Source organism: Choloepus didactylus, chromosome 5, assembly GCF_015220235.1.
Source record: "Choloepus didactylus isolate mChoDid1 chromosome 5, mChoDid1.pri, whole genome shotgun sequence".
NCBI lineage: Eukaryota > Metazoa > Chordata > Mammalia > Pilosa > Megalonychidae > Choloepus > Choloepus didactylus.
Window position 1 is genome coordinate 143,133,905 of NC_051311.1, and position 16,199 is coordinate 143,150,103.

At 41.7% G+C, this 16,199-nt stretch overlaps 1 long non-coding RNA gene across 1 annotated transcript in view; it reads left to right on the forward strand.

Annotated features, from left to right (window-relative positions):
• LOC119534571 overlaps positions 1 to 16,199 on the forward strand; it is a 42,615-nt gene that overhangs the window by 7,017 nt on the left and 19,399 nt on the right. The gene's annotated exons all lie outside the window — the stretch shown is intronic.

Sequence of the window (16,199 nt, forward strand, 5' to 3'; positions counted from 1 at the left end):
GAGTTCTGGTTTCAAAATGGCTTTCTCCAAGGATGTTCCTCTCTAGGCTTCAGCTCCTCAAAAATGTTACTCTTAGTTGCTCTTGGGGTGTTTGTCCTCTCTTAGCTTCTCCGGAGCAAAAGTTTTGTCTCCAAAATGTCTCTGTAAGCTGAAGCTCCTCTCTCTGTTCCAGTGCAGTCATCAAGATGTCCCTCTTGGCTGTAGCTCCTCTTCAAAATGTCACTCACAGCTGCACTGAGTTCCTTCTGTTTGTCAGCTCATTTATATGGCTCCAGTGATTTAATTTAGACTCACCCTGAATGGGTGGGGTAACACTTCCACGGAAATTATCCAATCAAAGTCATCACCCACAGTTGGGTGGGGCACATCTCCTTGGAAACGTTCAAAGAATTCCAAAATCTAATCAACACTAATATGTCTGCCCACACAAGATTGCATCAAAGATAATGACGTTTTGGGGGACATAATACATCGAACTGGCACATGGCCCAAGGGGGCTTTTGCAGCTGAAGGACCAAAGAAGGCAACCCAGGCAAGGTTTGAGACATGAGCTTTTATTCAGGGTTTACTTACAAGGAAATGGAAGTCAGTTATGCTGCTCCAAATGAAGTCAGGAGCTGTTCTGAATGGTGGCGAATTCAGAGCTCGGTATGTAGGTACTCTGCACTTTGTGTGTGGGGGGAGGGGGGGCGCTGATCAATTCGGTTATGGGGCATGAGACAAAGACATTCCAATGGATATGAGAGCATAAGCACGGGAATGGGGTGGGAGGTGGGTCTTATGACATAGGGAAGGATCCATTGTAGTCCACAGGGAAAAGGGGGGATTATAGGTTATCTTGTGGATAATAGTATTTCCAGGAGTTTCAGGAAGGAGGTAAGCTATAGATTACATTTAGTGCCAGAGGCCTGATTTTACAAGAGTAGGTCATACCTTAATTGACCTATGTCATGCAAGCTGCTGTGTGCACAGTCTTCAAGGTCCTTAGGGAAAGCCCTGGGCCTGGGGCTGTAACGGTCCACCCCCATGCACTAATTTGCATTGACCAGAGGACAGACATTGCATCCATAATCCACAACAACAATACAGTAAACAATAGAGTACGAGTAAACAATAGAGTACGAGTAAACCAGTACATATAGACAGTAATCCTGTTAATAAGTGGTGCCATGGCCAAGTTAAAGAATTAAACCATTTGGGACAAAGGATCATCAGATAAATGTGCAATATTTTGTAGATAGATTAATTAAATTTTACCAAACTTGGACCACAGAAATAAATTTCCTTTTAATAAGAACACATCCTGTATATCTTTAAAATTAAATTTGTTAGAATAATGCTAAATACTCAGAACACTTTAGTTAATGCATCATTGAAACAGTAACATACAATTTTTAACAAGAATTAATGGCACATGTAGGCATTAAACTGGATGGCTGGGCGGTTTAACATATAAGCTAAGTTTTATTAGTAATTAGATAAGTTCCAGGTGAGGAAATTTTAAATACTATATTTTCTCTCCCTACAGTGGCAGGGAGTCCTTCAGGGTCAGATCTGCAGTCAGTTTGGGGCATAATGAGTGTTTACAAAGTTATGCATATAGTTCCCTGGGGGATTGGGGTCCCGGATTGGTAATACAAATAACTTTTGGCATTTTTTGTAATTCTAATACTCCATGGGCTTAGGATTCTCAACCAGCGTGGCTGCATGGGCCAGAACCAGAGCCAAATGACCTTATTTCCCCCAATTTCTAGTGCTTGTGTCACAGGCAAGAGTAAATTGTTATCGTTACCTCACTGTGGTTGTAAGGTTGCTGGTCCCTTTACCTAAATTCGCAAAACTTGCATGGGCCCAGCTGTTACCATCTTGACAGGAATGGGGGCAGCTGCCCTAGGCCTGAAGTCAGTACTGATTAGTGTTGAATACAGTCGTCAAGTCCATTGCTGTAGGGAATTTTCATTATCTTTCAAGTGTTCTTTACAAAGGTTGTTCATTCTCTCAATCAACCCTGCTGCAGTGGGGTTGTAGGGCAGGTGGACTGTCCAGAGGACATCATGTTCGGCAGCCCAGGCTTGGGTTAACTACCCGGTAAATGGGGTCCCTCTATCACTGTCCACATGTGTGGGGACCCTGAAGAAGACACTTAATTTTTGAGGGCTATGTATTGTAGCCTGTTGGTGGGCCTTCAGCGGTGAAGGCATATTTTGCCCCTTTGGACAGAGGAAGGGGGCCAAGATAGTCTACTTGCCACCAGGTGACAGGAATCTGGTTCTCGGCCAATGTGCCCAAGTCTGTAAGGAAGCATTCTGGGCCATCATGATGAGCAGGAGGGGCAAGTGTCCACTACTCCCTTTAATTGGTGTCGGTTGACGGGTAGTTGAAGCTGCTGTGCCAGCCTCCACAGGATCTCATGTCCTCAGTGCCCTATTTTTCAATGCAGCAACTCAGCAGCTTCATGTGTTGTTGGTGCTACTGCAGAACTTTGCCAGGGCATCTGCTTCTATATTACCAGGTAATAAATTGGTGTTATGGGCAGAAACATGAAAAACGGTTACCTTGCATTTGTGGACATTGACCGTCCATAAAGCCTGCAGCTCAGCCCACTGGCTGCTTTGCAAAGTTCCCCATCTCCCACCAGATGGTGTTGGTGCTAGGCTGGATAGCCATGGCCGTCCAGGTATCAGGTTGCCTGTGTGCTGATTCATCAGTATATCCTTGCAGGGTCAGGTAAACTTTATTGTCCATCAACAATAGTCATGGGAGGAGCCACCTTGGGAGGATCAATAGGAAGCAGGCCATGCTGCTCTTTCACATAGGAGACTGGTCATAAAATTTCAAGCATCTCTGCACTCAAAGGGCTGTTGTTAAAGAAGCTGTGTTGTAGGAAGTAGGCTTTCTAGTTTGTAAGCATGCTCAGCTGAGCACTCCCTGAATGGGGCTTGTTTATGGTGTCACAAATCCACCCCTGTATGGTTATGGCCATCCATAAGGTCACTGGGCATCTTTGAGTTGGCCCTTCAACTTGTAACAGAGCATTATAAGCTGTGCATACTTGCTTTTCCAAAGGGCTATATCTGAGTTCTGTGCCCTTCCATAGTTGGGACCAGAATCCAATAGGTACACATTTAGCCTGTTGCCTTTGCCACAAACCCTGCCCAAAGCCAATGTCAGCACTGGACATATCAATTCACAGGGTATATCCGGGTCCACCCCCCCCTTAAAGCCTGTGCTTGTGTGATAGTTCGCTTAGCTTTCTCAAACACAGCCTGCCATAGAAAATCCCATCCCCACGCTTTTCCAATTAGGGTGTACAAACATTTTTTACTAAATAGAACATAAACAGTTTACAATAACCTAATAAACCAAGAAAAGCTATTAATTGTTTAGGATTATGTGGTATGGGATAACTTTGTATTTTATCAACAACAGCTGAAGGAATAGCTTTAGTTTTATCCAACCAGACAATACCCAAGAACTTGACAGAATGTCCAGACCCTTGTAATTTGCTTCAAGGGGAAAGGCACTTTTTGATCAGGAGCTGCTACTAGGGTGGCAGAAGCTGCCACGCCATCTTCCCTTGTTGGGGGGTCAAGGTGTTGAATTTGCTCTGTCTTAACCTTTTTTTGGACCAGAAGAAGAGGATGCTTACTTTCCTCAGTTTTAATTTCCCAGACAGACAGGGGCTCATCATCTTTTGGTGAGAAATCAACAGGGTCCCACACTTTAGGGTCCCAGGCAGGGGAAGCTAGGTTATGCCCAACTTGCCCTTAGGGCAGCTTATGCCTCCTTACTCTAGTGTAGTGGCATGCCGGTATTTCTAAACTTTTACCCAGAGTGTCTTTCAATTCAGCTTGAGTTAATTGCATATCTCTTTCTAACTTTAATTCTTCTAAGTGGCAGACTGCTGCATCGGCTGTTAAGGCCTTTACTATAGCTGCTCGCACAACCTTCAAGAGCGGCTAGACTACTGCTGCAGCAGCCTGGCGGCTTTCCTTTTTCTTATGAAATCCTCCTAGTTCTTCGGCTATTAGTCCAGCTGGAGAGTTATAAACATTTCTATACTCCCTCAGCAGATTCCATTCATCTAGGAGGGTAGCCACCCTCCCCCACAGAGACATGCATTCATTTAGGAGGGTAGGCTCCTCTCCCCCATAGATGTTGCAGGCCACCCCAGTTATCCCACCCAGGGACTTCCCCTTTCCCTTTCCCAAGTTCATGTCATCAGTGCCTGGGATTTCTTTAGTCTCCAGGCTGGTGGCTCACCAAGTGTAAGGGCCCAAGGGGGCTTTTGCAGCCAAAGGACAAAAGAAGGCACCAGGCAAGGTTTGAGACATGAGCTTTTATTCACGGCTTACTTACAAGGAAATGGAAGTCAGTTATGCTGCTCCGAATGAAGTCAGGAGCCACTCTGAATGGCAGTGAGTTCAGAGCTCAGTGTGTAGGTACTCCGCACTTTGCGGCGGGGGCTGATCAAGTCGGTTATAGGGGCTTGAGAAAAGACATTCCAGTGGGTATGAAAGCAGAAGCTCGAGAACGGGTTGAGGGGTCTTGTGACATAGGGAAGGATCCATTGTAGTCGACAGGGAAGAGGGGAGGATTATAGTTTATCTCACAGATAATAGTATCTCCGGGAGTTTCACGAAGGAGGTAAGCTATAGATTACATTTAGCACTGGAGGCCTGACTTTACAAGGAGAGTAGGTCAAACCTTATCTGACCTAGGTCATGCAAGCAGCTGTGCGTTCTGTCTTCAAGGCCCTTAGGGAAGGCCCTGGGCCTGGGGCTCCCACACTTGGTAACATCTTGGAAACCATTTGAACTGGGAGCTTGGTTGTTGCTAGACTCTCAAACTTTTGTTGAGATGGGTTTGGTGATTCTGTTCTAATTCAAAGCTTTACTGCAAGAGCCCAGGTATTTTGAAACAAGTCCAGAAACCATATATCTAGTTGATTATTGGTCATCAGAAGAATTAGCGTGACCTAGGTGGTATTTCAGATCAGGAAGTTGGGAGAACACTGTGTCTCGGCTACAAGAGAATGATGCATCTTTATCCTGGTGATCCAGTGGTACGGCCTGTTATAATTTTCCTGTGTATCTGGAGTACATAAATGAAAATATATGGCATTTATTAAATTGTTATTTCCCTCTCAAATTAAAAAAAGTCAATAAAAATATAATAAAAAGGTCTATTATATTTTTTTAAGGCTTACTGCCAGATTTGACATTTAGTACTCTGCTGGTTTGTAAGGTTAATATTGAGCGATGCCTTTTTTTTCAGAAACCCTCTCATAGATGTTAAAATTCATTATAAATTTGTTTAACTGCTATGTTTTTTCTTTCACTTTCATCAACACTCCATCTTCATCTGACTAATTTCTTTCTTCTAAGCATAAAGGGAGGACTGTCAGTTGGAGGTTACTTTCTTTTGTATGTGTGTGTCTTTAAACTTTTCATTTTGAAATAATTTTAAAATCACATAAAAGTTGCAAAAAATAGTACAGAGACTTCTTGTGCACTGTTCACCCAGCTGTCCTTGTATCTTAACTATAGCACAGTTATCAAAAACATTAAGTTTACAGTACTGAAACTCAACAACAGATCTTATTTGGTTTTTTTGGTTCTTTTTTTTGGTATGTGTGTATATGGTTATACAAAATTTTGCAACATTAAACCATCATAGGTTCAATCACTCCAAAGAAATTCTCTGGTACTACCCCTTATAGTCACAACCTCCTCCAATCCTAACCACTGGCAACTACTGATCTATTCTCCATTATAATTTTGTCATTTTGAGAAGGTTATAAAAATGGAATGAAATAATATGTAACCCTTTTAGGATTGCCCCCACCCCAACATAATGTCCTTGAAATTTATCCAGGTTGTTGCATATATCAATACTTCATTTTTTATTTTTTATATTTTTATTGCTCAGGAATGGTATGAATGTAGCAGTTTGTTCAGCCATTAAAAGACATTTGAGTTGTTTTTGGAATGCAGATTTTTTTGAAGATCTTAAAAATAAAAACAAAGGCTAACATTTGTTGGTTGCTTAGCTGCATTCTTATATAAATCTTGCAACACCCCTTTTGTATAGGTGCAATCCTTACCTGCATTTTTCAGATGAGGAAGTTGAGATCTAGACCTCAGCCTCCACGGTTTGGCCCTTGAAGTCATTCTTCTTTCAGTTCATCTCTTCTCTGACCCATTCAGGCCAGGCTGGCAGTTGTTTTTCTCATACAAATTTCATAAAAACCTTGTTGGCTTTGCACACAGTTCACAGGGGTCCAAACCAGCAGAGAGAAGGACTTTCACACACCTACCTGTATAAATGCTTTTCCAGTCCTGACTTCCACCAAAATGGCTGACTAGGTCCAGGTTCAGTGAAACACCCACACAGAGCCCTGTTCTCCAGAGTCTCACTTTCTGGGAGTTAAGGGAAGTCCAGGATAGAGTCACTTCTGGCCCTAGTCTCATAGCACACTGTCTGGATCGACTCAGAATTTTCTAAACTATCAATTTCTGGTTCCTTTGTGCTTAAGAGTTCAGTGTTCAGCTTATCCCTTTCCTCTCAAATTTTACCAAAAACTGCAAGGAAAAACCAGGCTGTACTTTCAACACTTAGCTTGGAGATATCCTCGCCTAAATATCCAAGTTCATCACTTTCAAGTTCTACCTTTCACCCTACATCAGAATTCAATTTTGCCAACTTCTCTGCCACTTTAAAACAAGGATAGCATTTCCTCCAATTTCCACTAACACACTCATCATTTCCTTTTAAAGCCTCATCAGAAGTAACTTTAGCAACCATATTTCTACCAATGGTCTTTCCAAAGCAATCTAGGCCTTTTTTCTATTGAGCACCTCACAACTCTTCCAGCCTCCACCAGTTACCCTATTCCAAAGCCATTTCCACATTTTTGGTATTTGCAATAGTAGCACCCCTACTCATTTTACCAAAATCTGTTTTACTTTTCTAGTTGCCAAAGCAAATACCATGCAGTGGGTTGGCTTAAACAATGCAATTTTATTGGCTCAGTTTTGAGGCTGGGATTTCAAATCAAGGCATCATCAAGGTGATGCATTTTTTTCTGAAGAATGGAATCCTAGGGCTGGCTGCCAGTGATCCTCAGTCATTGGCTCCTCTGCTACCTGGCAATATACCTGGTGACCTCTCCTGATCTCTCCCTTCTTTTCTGGGGTCTGTTGAACTTCTGCTTCTTTCCTGTTGCTTTCTTTCTACATATTTGAGTTTCACTCTGCTTATAATGGACTCCAGTGAAAGGATTAAGATCAATCCTGATTGAGTTTGGCCACACCTCAACTGAAGTAACCTCATCAATAGGTCCTACTTACCATAGGTTCACAATCATGGGAATGGATTAGGATTAAGAATATATTTTTCTGAGATACCTAATTCAATCTGCCACATATAGGAATGAGTTAATGGGATTAAAGGGGAAATTGGAAGGTTTAAACAGACTTTATAGGAAGTGATAGTGTCTTTGTCTCCCTTACCTGAATATATTATAGGTATGGATGTCATGTCTGGCTAGGGACAATTTCCCCTACCTGGTATTGTAAACAGAAGGCTGGTAAATCCACTTTTTAGGCAATATTAATCAGATAGGCTAAATGAAAACAAATTTGATTGCCTGAACCTACACAGGTGAATTTCAAACAGTATAGAATAGAAGCTAGAGAGCTTATGGACAGATTCTTTGTACCTGAGTAGAGTATAGAGTCTGTGAGTGCCAGCCAGCAATGACCACTGGGATTTTGGACCAGTAAATGTTATTTGAGAGACAATTACTAGCTGGATATTAGACATTAACTGAGACTATACTTAGGGCTGAAGGAATAAGATAATCTTAATACTGGAGATACCCATAATATCTTGGATGATGTTGGAGAAATGCTCTAATCAGGAAGGCAGTACCCAGAAGAATTCCATGTTAAAGTGGAAATGGTTTATACAGGAGCTTGCTACCAGGGAAGTGCAAAGAAGTACTCATGAGCAGGGAGTTTACTTCCCTCCCCCCAAAACAGTTTCCTTTCTTCCTTTACTCCTTCTGTAAGTGAACCAGTGTAGAGATTTTCCTTTTAGTAAAGAGATATAATTAAGCAGCTAACACAGAAGTTTTTAATTTATTCTTTTCTTGTTTATCTTCCTCTAGATTGCCCCGAAAGTAGCTAAGATTTGAATAACAATCTGTTCTTGCCAGCGGTTTCAGTTTCCTAAGCTGCTCAAGAAAATAACATTAAATGGTTTGGTTTAAACAAGGGAAATTTATTTGCTCATGGTTTTGTGGCTGGAAAAATGTCCAAATCAAGGCATCTTCAAGGTGATGCTTTCTCCCGGAAGACTGGGGCATTCTGGGGCTGGCTGCTGGTGATCTTTGGTTTCTCTGTCACATGGCAATGCACATAATAGAAATTCCAGGTCTCTTCCTTGTCTTCCAGGTTCTGTTTCAGCTTCTTGCTCCCTTTGGCTTTCTTTCTTTCTGTCTAAATTTCATTCCCTTATAAAGGAATCCAGTAATAGGATTAAGACCTATCCTGATTGAGGTGGGACACAACTTGACTAAATAACCTCATCAAAATGTCCTGCTTACAATGGGTTCACACTCAAAGGAATGTATTCAATTTAAATACATGTTTTTTTTTGGGGTACATACAGCTTCAAACCACCATGTCATCCCACACCATTTTCTTCCTAAATTGAGATTAGATAGTGGGCAAGAGAGCCTAGACAAAGGTGGTTATGGCTAGAGGGTGAATTTGATTAGCTCCTGGATCCACACCAAAAAAACTTTGAGAAAGCGTTCACAAACCACTGATGGAAATCAGTAGGGTACTCATCCATTTTCTGGGTATATCACTGCAACTTCCCCTGGATCCCCTTTAAAAGAAAGGCTTCAAGTGTAGTTCTTAGCAAAGCCTCTTGATGGGTACTGTATTAGTTAGGGTTCTCTAGGGAATAAACAGAACCAACAAGAGATACCTATAAATATAATATTTTATAAAAGTGTCTCACACAACTGTAGGGATGCATAAGTCCAAATTCTGTAGGGCAAGCAGCAAACTGGCAATTCCGATGAAGTTGTTTGGTGAACTCCTCAGGAGACACTGGCTAGCCAAAGAAGAAATGAAGGTTCTCTCTCTCCCTTAAAAGTCATCAACTGATTGGATTAATCCAGCTGATTGAATTCCCTCATTGTGGAAGACACGCCCTTTGTTGATGTAATCAGTCACAGGTGCAGTCAATTGACTGATGATTTAACAACCAGCCTTCTGGTTTATTAACCAGCCACAAATGTCCTTGCAATAACAGCTAGTCCAGTGCTTGCTTGACTGGACACCTGGACACCATCACCTGGCCAAGTTGACACATAAACCTAATCATCACAGGTACCTAATAACACCCTTATTTCTTTCATAGTTATGGGGGCAAGGGAATGGAGGATAGTTGGCTTTCATTGGCCACCCATACCTCTTGATAAGGTGTCTTGCTTGCTCCATCATATGAGCAAAGTCTGTTGGTTGCAGAATTCCTTGCAGCAGCCACTGTGTATCCCCTTGTGCGGGGCTGTAAACTGACAACACATTGCAGAGGACTTCTGGAAACATTTGGATACAGAGGAAAGAAGCCTTTCAATGAGTAATACCAGTTGATGAGAAATGCATGAGGATTACCTTAATAGTGTCAGCATTGCTAGTGACCAGAATAGGAAGGCTAGTTTTCTTTCTCATTGAAACAAGAACAGTGTGATTTATATGGCAGTTTGTTTTCCTTTCCAGTATTGACATTCATCAGCTTATCATCTGATATGTTTGCCTTTCCCAAGTGACTAGGGTAGCTACTCTCCATCCTGTGGTCTTCATATGGCAACACAGTCTTTTATCAATTTCTCAACTAATCCCTCATCATCTTGTCATCATTTCTGCTTTCTTTGCTATGTGGAGTATGGATGATATAGGAACTCTGGCAGGTGGAATCTGGGATGAGACATGAACTCAGGGCTAGACTATGAGGCACTCTAATCTATGTCCTCAAACAGGTCATGTGATATTCATTACCTGTTAAAGAAGTTGTGCACTCTTCCCTCTTTTCAGGGAAATCCACTAGTGGCGAGAACCACTGTGTAACAGATCATCACCTCCTTCTTAGGAATCAGTTTTGAGATTGGAAGGGGGACAGAGGGAGCAGAGATTTCAGAGAAAGGGGGAAGTTTCTGTGAAAAAAAAGTACCTTTAACTCTCATATTTCTTCCTCCATTTTTTTTCCCAATATTTTCTTCTGGCTAGCAATTAATTAATTAATTAATTAGTGTATTTATGTATTTATGTATTTATTTATTTAACTTTTCTTTTGGAATGGTTTTCAACCCATAAATACCAGTTGTCCATTTGTTAGGAAAGAAGCTTGTCTAAGACCTCCAGTCAATATGTCACTTTATCCAAAACAAAAGAACTGTCCTCAGGCAACTGCAAGACTATATTCTCAAATACCCCTTGCAAATATAACAAGAGAGATTATTAGCCCTTTAAGAGAAAAATCTACAGGTAACATTCTTGGCTTCCCATATTTTCTAGCCATATGGTAATCCTGGTGGGAATTTAGAGCCCATATTACCCATGTGTATTCCAATAATGAAATCTTGAATTTGGAGAGGGTGGTTCATCCAGCTCGTATTCTAAAGGAGCAGAGAGCTAGAAGGGAGATTTTTTTTTATAATTCATGGTTTCTTACCTGACTGTTAGATGGCCACTGAACTTTAGCTGGTCTGCTCAATTAAGAAACTACCAGACAATCTAATCTCATCGCCAAATTGTTGGGGAAATATAATGAGAAAGAAGATCTTTCAATTCAGGAAACTTCTCCTTAAAGGAAGAAGAGTAAGAAAAACAATTTTATTATTGAATAAGCATTAAACCAGAATGTGATACATGACAGGCAATCTGCTGAAGAGATTACTAAGAAACAGAGAAATCTCACCCTTCTCTATTGCTGAGCAGATATTAACCATTACATACACGTTCTTATGATAAATAACTTTTCCTCAAGTGAGAGGAGTTGACAGCACCATTTGTCGCACATATGTCATCTTAAATTCACCTGGTAATGGAAGTGGTGTTTGCTAATTGTCTCTATCTGAAGGAATAATAAAACTTCTCATATCTCTGTGACAGGTAGATAGTTACAATTTGGAGCTAGACACCTAAGTTAAACTCCCATGGAAATGGGAAGATGAGGGTGCTAACTTCTTTAATGTTTACATTTCAGAGATCTGGCTCCTGGGTCCTTGAGAAAAGATATTTTTTTTTTCTTTTTTTATTCACACACCATACAATCCATCCACCATGTACAATCAGTGGCTCTCAGTACAATCACAGTGTTGTGCTTTCATCACCCCAATTTTAGAACATTTTCTTTGCTCCAAACAGAAAAACTCCATACCCCCTACACCCGCCCCCCCCCCCCCGCCCATTATTGACACTTAGCATTGGTGTGGTACCTTTGTTAGAACTGATGGAAAAATATTAAAATATTACTGTTAACTATAGTCCACAGTTTGCATTAGGTGTATTTTCCTCCATATAACACCCTATACACCTTGAAATAGTGACATACATTTGTTCTATTCCATGGTAGAACCTTCCTGGGTTTTAAAGCTGGAAAAAAGGTTTATTTAGCTTTGTATAAGATTTAGTTACATCTCAAGGGGAAAGAGAAAGGATTTACTATGACAAGGTTTCTAAAGAAAGAGAAAGGGGGGGAGTCTCCCTTTTTGAACATTTTTTTTTTTTTCTTTTTTTCTTTAACCTAACAACTGAATGGGAGGCTAGTAATGCACCAGTCTTTCTACTCTTTTTTTTGTATGGTATGACACTGGCATTCTTGGTAAGACTATAAATACTGTTATTTACGGTCAAATATATTAGGAAATTGAGTTAAGAGCCTCCTATTAAAAGGCTATTAAAAAAATAAAAGGCAGCTTTAAAGGACAGGGGACAACTTGTCTCCAAATGGCTTTTGTCCTGCTCCACAGGTGGTAAATTCTACATCTTCAGAATTTTCTTTGGTAGGATTATCTTTCGTTATTCATGGTGGGCCCAGGAGAGTACCTGAGGTTTCATATGCTAATGAGATACCAAGGTGTGCCAAGCCAGACCTAGAGTATTAGGTTGAGGCTTTGTGCCACCTCTTGTCAGTTCCGCCTTCCACACCTTAAGGAGGGGACGGGCTGGTGATTGAGTTAAACTGCGTGGGCATTCAGTCCACCCATCACGCTTCCATAATGAAATCCTACATAAACTCGGGGGATTTCTGCCTCAGGTTTTCTTCCACGATTGGTGGGACTCAGAGCTCTAACTGCACATTCCAGGAACACTGAAGGTTGGGTTTGGGACCTAACCAGACACACCCCATTCGTCTCTTTTTAGCGTTTTCTGACTTCGATACCTTTACCGTAAGTAAAGCCCTTTCAGTGAGACCTTCCACGAAATTTTTGAACCTGGGGGTGGTGGGAATCCCCCAAATTTGGAATCTGCTCCTCTGCCGCTGTGCTGGTGACTTCCCGCTCATTCTGCTGGGAGACCAGATCTGCGGGCCTGGCACCCGGTCGCGCCCCGGCGCCTAATAACCACTCTGGGGCCGCCGTCAGGATTCTTGGGCCGCAGGATCCGGCGCGCAGGTTGGTGCGCGGCTGCAGAGCTTGGAGTGGCAGGCTGGACTGCGGTCCGCGTTGCGCGGGACCTAGGAGGGCTTCAGGCGAAGGATGTTCCAGGGGGAGGGAACATGGTCGCCCAGGGCTCGGGGAGGGGCAGGCTGGAAGGGCGCAGGAGAAGGGCTGAGAGGTTAGGGTTGTGGCGCCGCCCGGCAGCGGGTCCTCTCAGGCGTCCCCAGGGAATCAATGCCCAGAAGGGGAGACTGTCTCCGGCCACGCCGCAGTCCCCGGGCCACTGGGGGCTGTTCCCTACTCCTGAACGCGGTGGCTTTGCGCAGCCTGAAGGCGGCGCTCTCTCGCTAATTCCTGATGAGCGGGAGAAGCCCCGGAAGCCTCCTGCAGGCCCGGAGTTCAGAAGGTGGCCCACGATGACTTGGCTACCTTCGCAGCATTTCGCAGGGCAAAACGTGACGGTTTGTTTCTGAAGGTGGGAACCTGTCTTTCAGCCTAGAAAATGAACTCGTCAGAAAACAACGCACATTTTGACGGCAGCAATGCCAGACCCTTTTTTTATGAACACCCCGTGATCCATCAGCCTTTCCTGGGTCTGTGGTATCAGAATCCTCTTCATCCATTCTACATGCCTGGGGCAGGTAAGAACTGATGTTTCATTGGCATTAGAACCCCCCACCCCCGACCATCGTTTTCTGATATTTATCCATTATCTCCCTTTCTCACCTGTCCCTGCAGCAAGGATTGTGGCAAGAGATATGGGCCGTTTTTGAGGTTAACGTTAATTACTAAAGTTTGAGTACTACCTGCATGCCAGTCACTCCTCTAAGTACTTTATTTGGCTTCTTTCGTTTGAGAGATATTGAGATATCATTAGATACTGATCTTTTCGTTTACAAGAGAGAAAACAGGCTGGAAGAGGCAGTGACTTGTTCAGGGTCTCATGCAAAGAATCCCATTATTATGTTCTGGGACTGGTTTGGCCAGCAGAGATACCTTAATTGAGACTTAGTGCTCCTATCCCTTGTAAAAACTACCATACAAAGTCAAAAAAGGACTTTAGAGGAATAATAACCAAGACTTAAATGCTTAGAAGGTGGACTTCATGTTTAGGATTTCTTTTAGTACAATGGTTTGCTGGAAGGGCAAGGAGCTTCAGATAGATTTCAAGGGAAGAGGATGTAAGAGCAACTCCAGGGAAATAATCAGTGCTCACCATTTCTCACTCATCCAGTAGCAAAGACAATATTAAACTTAATCTTCTGTGTGTCCTGCTATAGATAAAGCATGACTGTCTAGCTTAGGTAACTTTTCCAAGTAGAAAACTGGGGATAAGGAGTTGATAAGTCACTGGTTCCAACTGGGAAGAGGGAGACTCAGGTACTTAAGGAGCTGTTGGTGGTAGCTGTGACTGGGAAATACCCGAGTCAAATATACCTATTTCTATTTTAAACATTGTTTGAATTAAAGGGCAGGGATTCTTTACTTTGCTGTTCTTCGACCACCCCCACTCCATATTTTTTTAAGCTTTTTATTTTGAAATTTCAAATTTATAGGAGTTTGAAAGATAATAAACCTAGCAGAAAATTCCAATATAGTATCCACCCAGATACCCAGATTTACTGACCTTTTAAATGTTTTGCCACAATTGTTTGCATTCTGTCTTCTAAATATTTGAGAGGTTGATTACTTCAGATTCCTTGAACCCTTACTACTTCTATGTATATTTCCTAAGAACAAGGATACTCACTTATGTAACTACAGTTATCAAGTTCATGCAGTTTAATGCTGAAATAAAGTTTAGTCTGTATTTCAATTATTTTTTTCAATTGCCCCAATAATATCCTTTTAGTGCATTTGCTCCATTATTAGATCCAGTCCAGGATCACGTATTGCATTTAATTGTATTGTCTCTTTAGTCTCTTTTTAAATTGTGGTAACATGCAATGTAAATTTCCTATCTCAACCACCCTCACACATACTGATCAGTGGGATTAAACACATTCACAATGTTGTGCTATCCTCACCACCATCCATTACTAGACCTTTCCCATCATCCCCAGCAGAAACCCTGAACCCATTATTCATTAACTCTACATTCCCCCTCCCACCTCACTCTGAACCCCATCCCTGGTAACTTGTGTAGCCATTCTAGTGGGTAAAATGGTATCATTAAAAAAAAATCTAGTAACATAAACAGTTTCCATTTTAACTACTTAACTATTCAATTCACAATGTTGTACCACCATCACACCATCCCTCACAAAAACTTTTCCACCACCCCAGACAGACACTCTGTAGGTTAAGCATTAACTCCCCATTCCCCAGCCCTGCATCCTGTAATATTTCTGTAAATTTGCATATATTTCATATATCAGATCACACAGTTTTGTCCTGTTGCATCTGGCTTATTTCACTAAACATGAGGTCTTCAGGGTTCATCCGTGTACCAGCACTTCATTTCTTTTTATGGCTGAAATAATCCATTGCAGATATAGCCTTTCATCTATTGATGGATAGTTGTGCTGCTTCTATATTTTGGCTGTTGGGAACAATACTTCTCTGAACATTGGAGTACAAATACCTGTCCCTGTTTTCAATTCAAGTATATACTTAGAAGGGGATTTGCTTTGTCATTGTAATTCTATACTTTCTAAGGAATTGCCAAATTGCTTTTCCACAGTGGCTGCATTTTGCATTCCCATCAACATTTCCTGAGGATTCCTATTTCTCCACATGCTCTACAACACTTGTTACTTTCCGAATTAAAAAATAGCCATCCCAGTGGATGTGAAGTGGTTTCTCATTGTGGTTTTGACTTGTATTTCTCTGGCTAATGATGTTGAGTAGCTTTGTGCTTATAGGCCATCTGTATGTCTTTGGATAAATGCCTATTCAAATCTTGCTCTGGTTCTGGTTGGGGAAGCGGCTGTCAAGGTTGTTCTTGATTTTGGTAGTAGTCATTTGCCATGGTGCTGACCCTTATAGGCGCCCTGGAAGCTGCTCTCCGCTCATTGTGACCCTCAGCCCAGACAGACGTCTTGGTCAGAAGCTCTTTGCCCATGTTTAAATGGACTTGTTTCTCTTTTTGTTGAATTGTAGGACTTATTTATGTACTCTGGATTGTAAACTCTTATCAGATATATGACTTCCAAGTATTTTCTCCCATTAAAAATTTTTAATCTTTTTTTTGATGCACAAGTTTTAAATTTTGAAGTCCAATTTATCCAATTTTCTTTGTTGCTTGTGTCTTTGGCTTTAAGCCTAAAATTATATATTGCTTAATACATAGTCATGAAGTTAATCCCCTTAGGTGTTTTCTAAGAGGGTTATAGTTCTGGCTCTTATATTTAGGTCTTTCATACATTTTGACTTTTTGTATATGGTATGTTATGGGTCCACTGTCATTCATTTGCATGTGGATAATCTAGTTTTCCCACTACCATTTGTTGAGGACACCTCAATGCCTGGACTTGGCACTGTTGTCAAAAAAGCTTTTGCTGTTGATTGGATTTGTGAC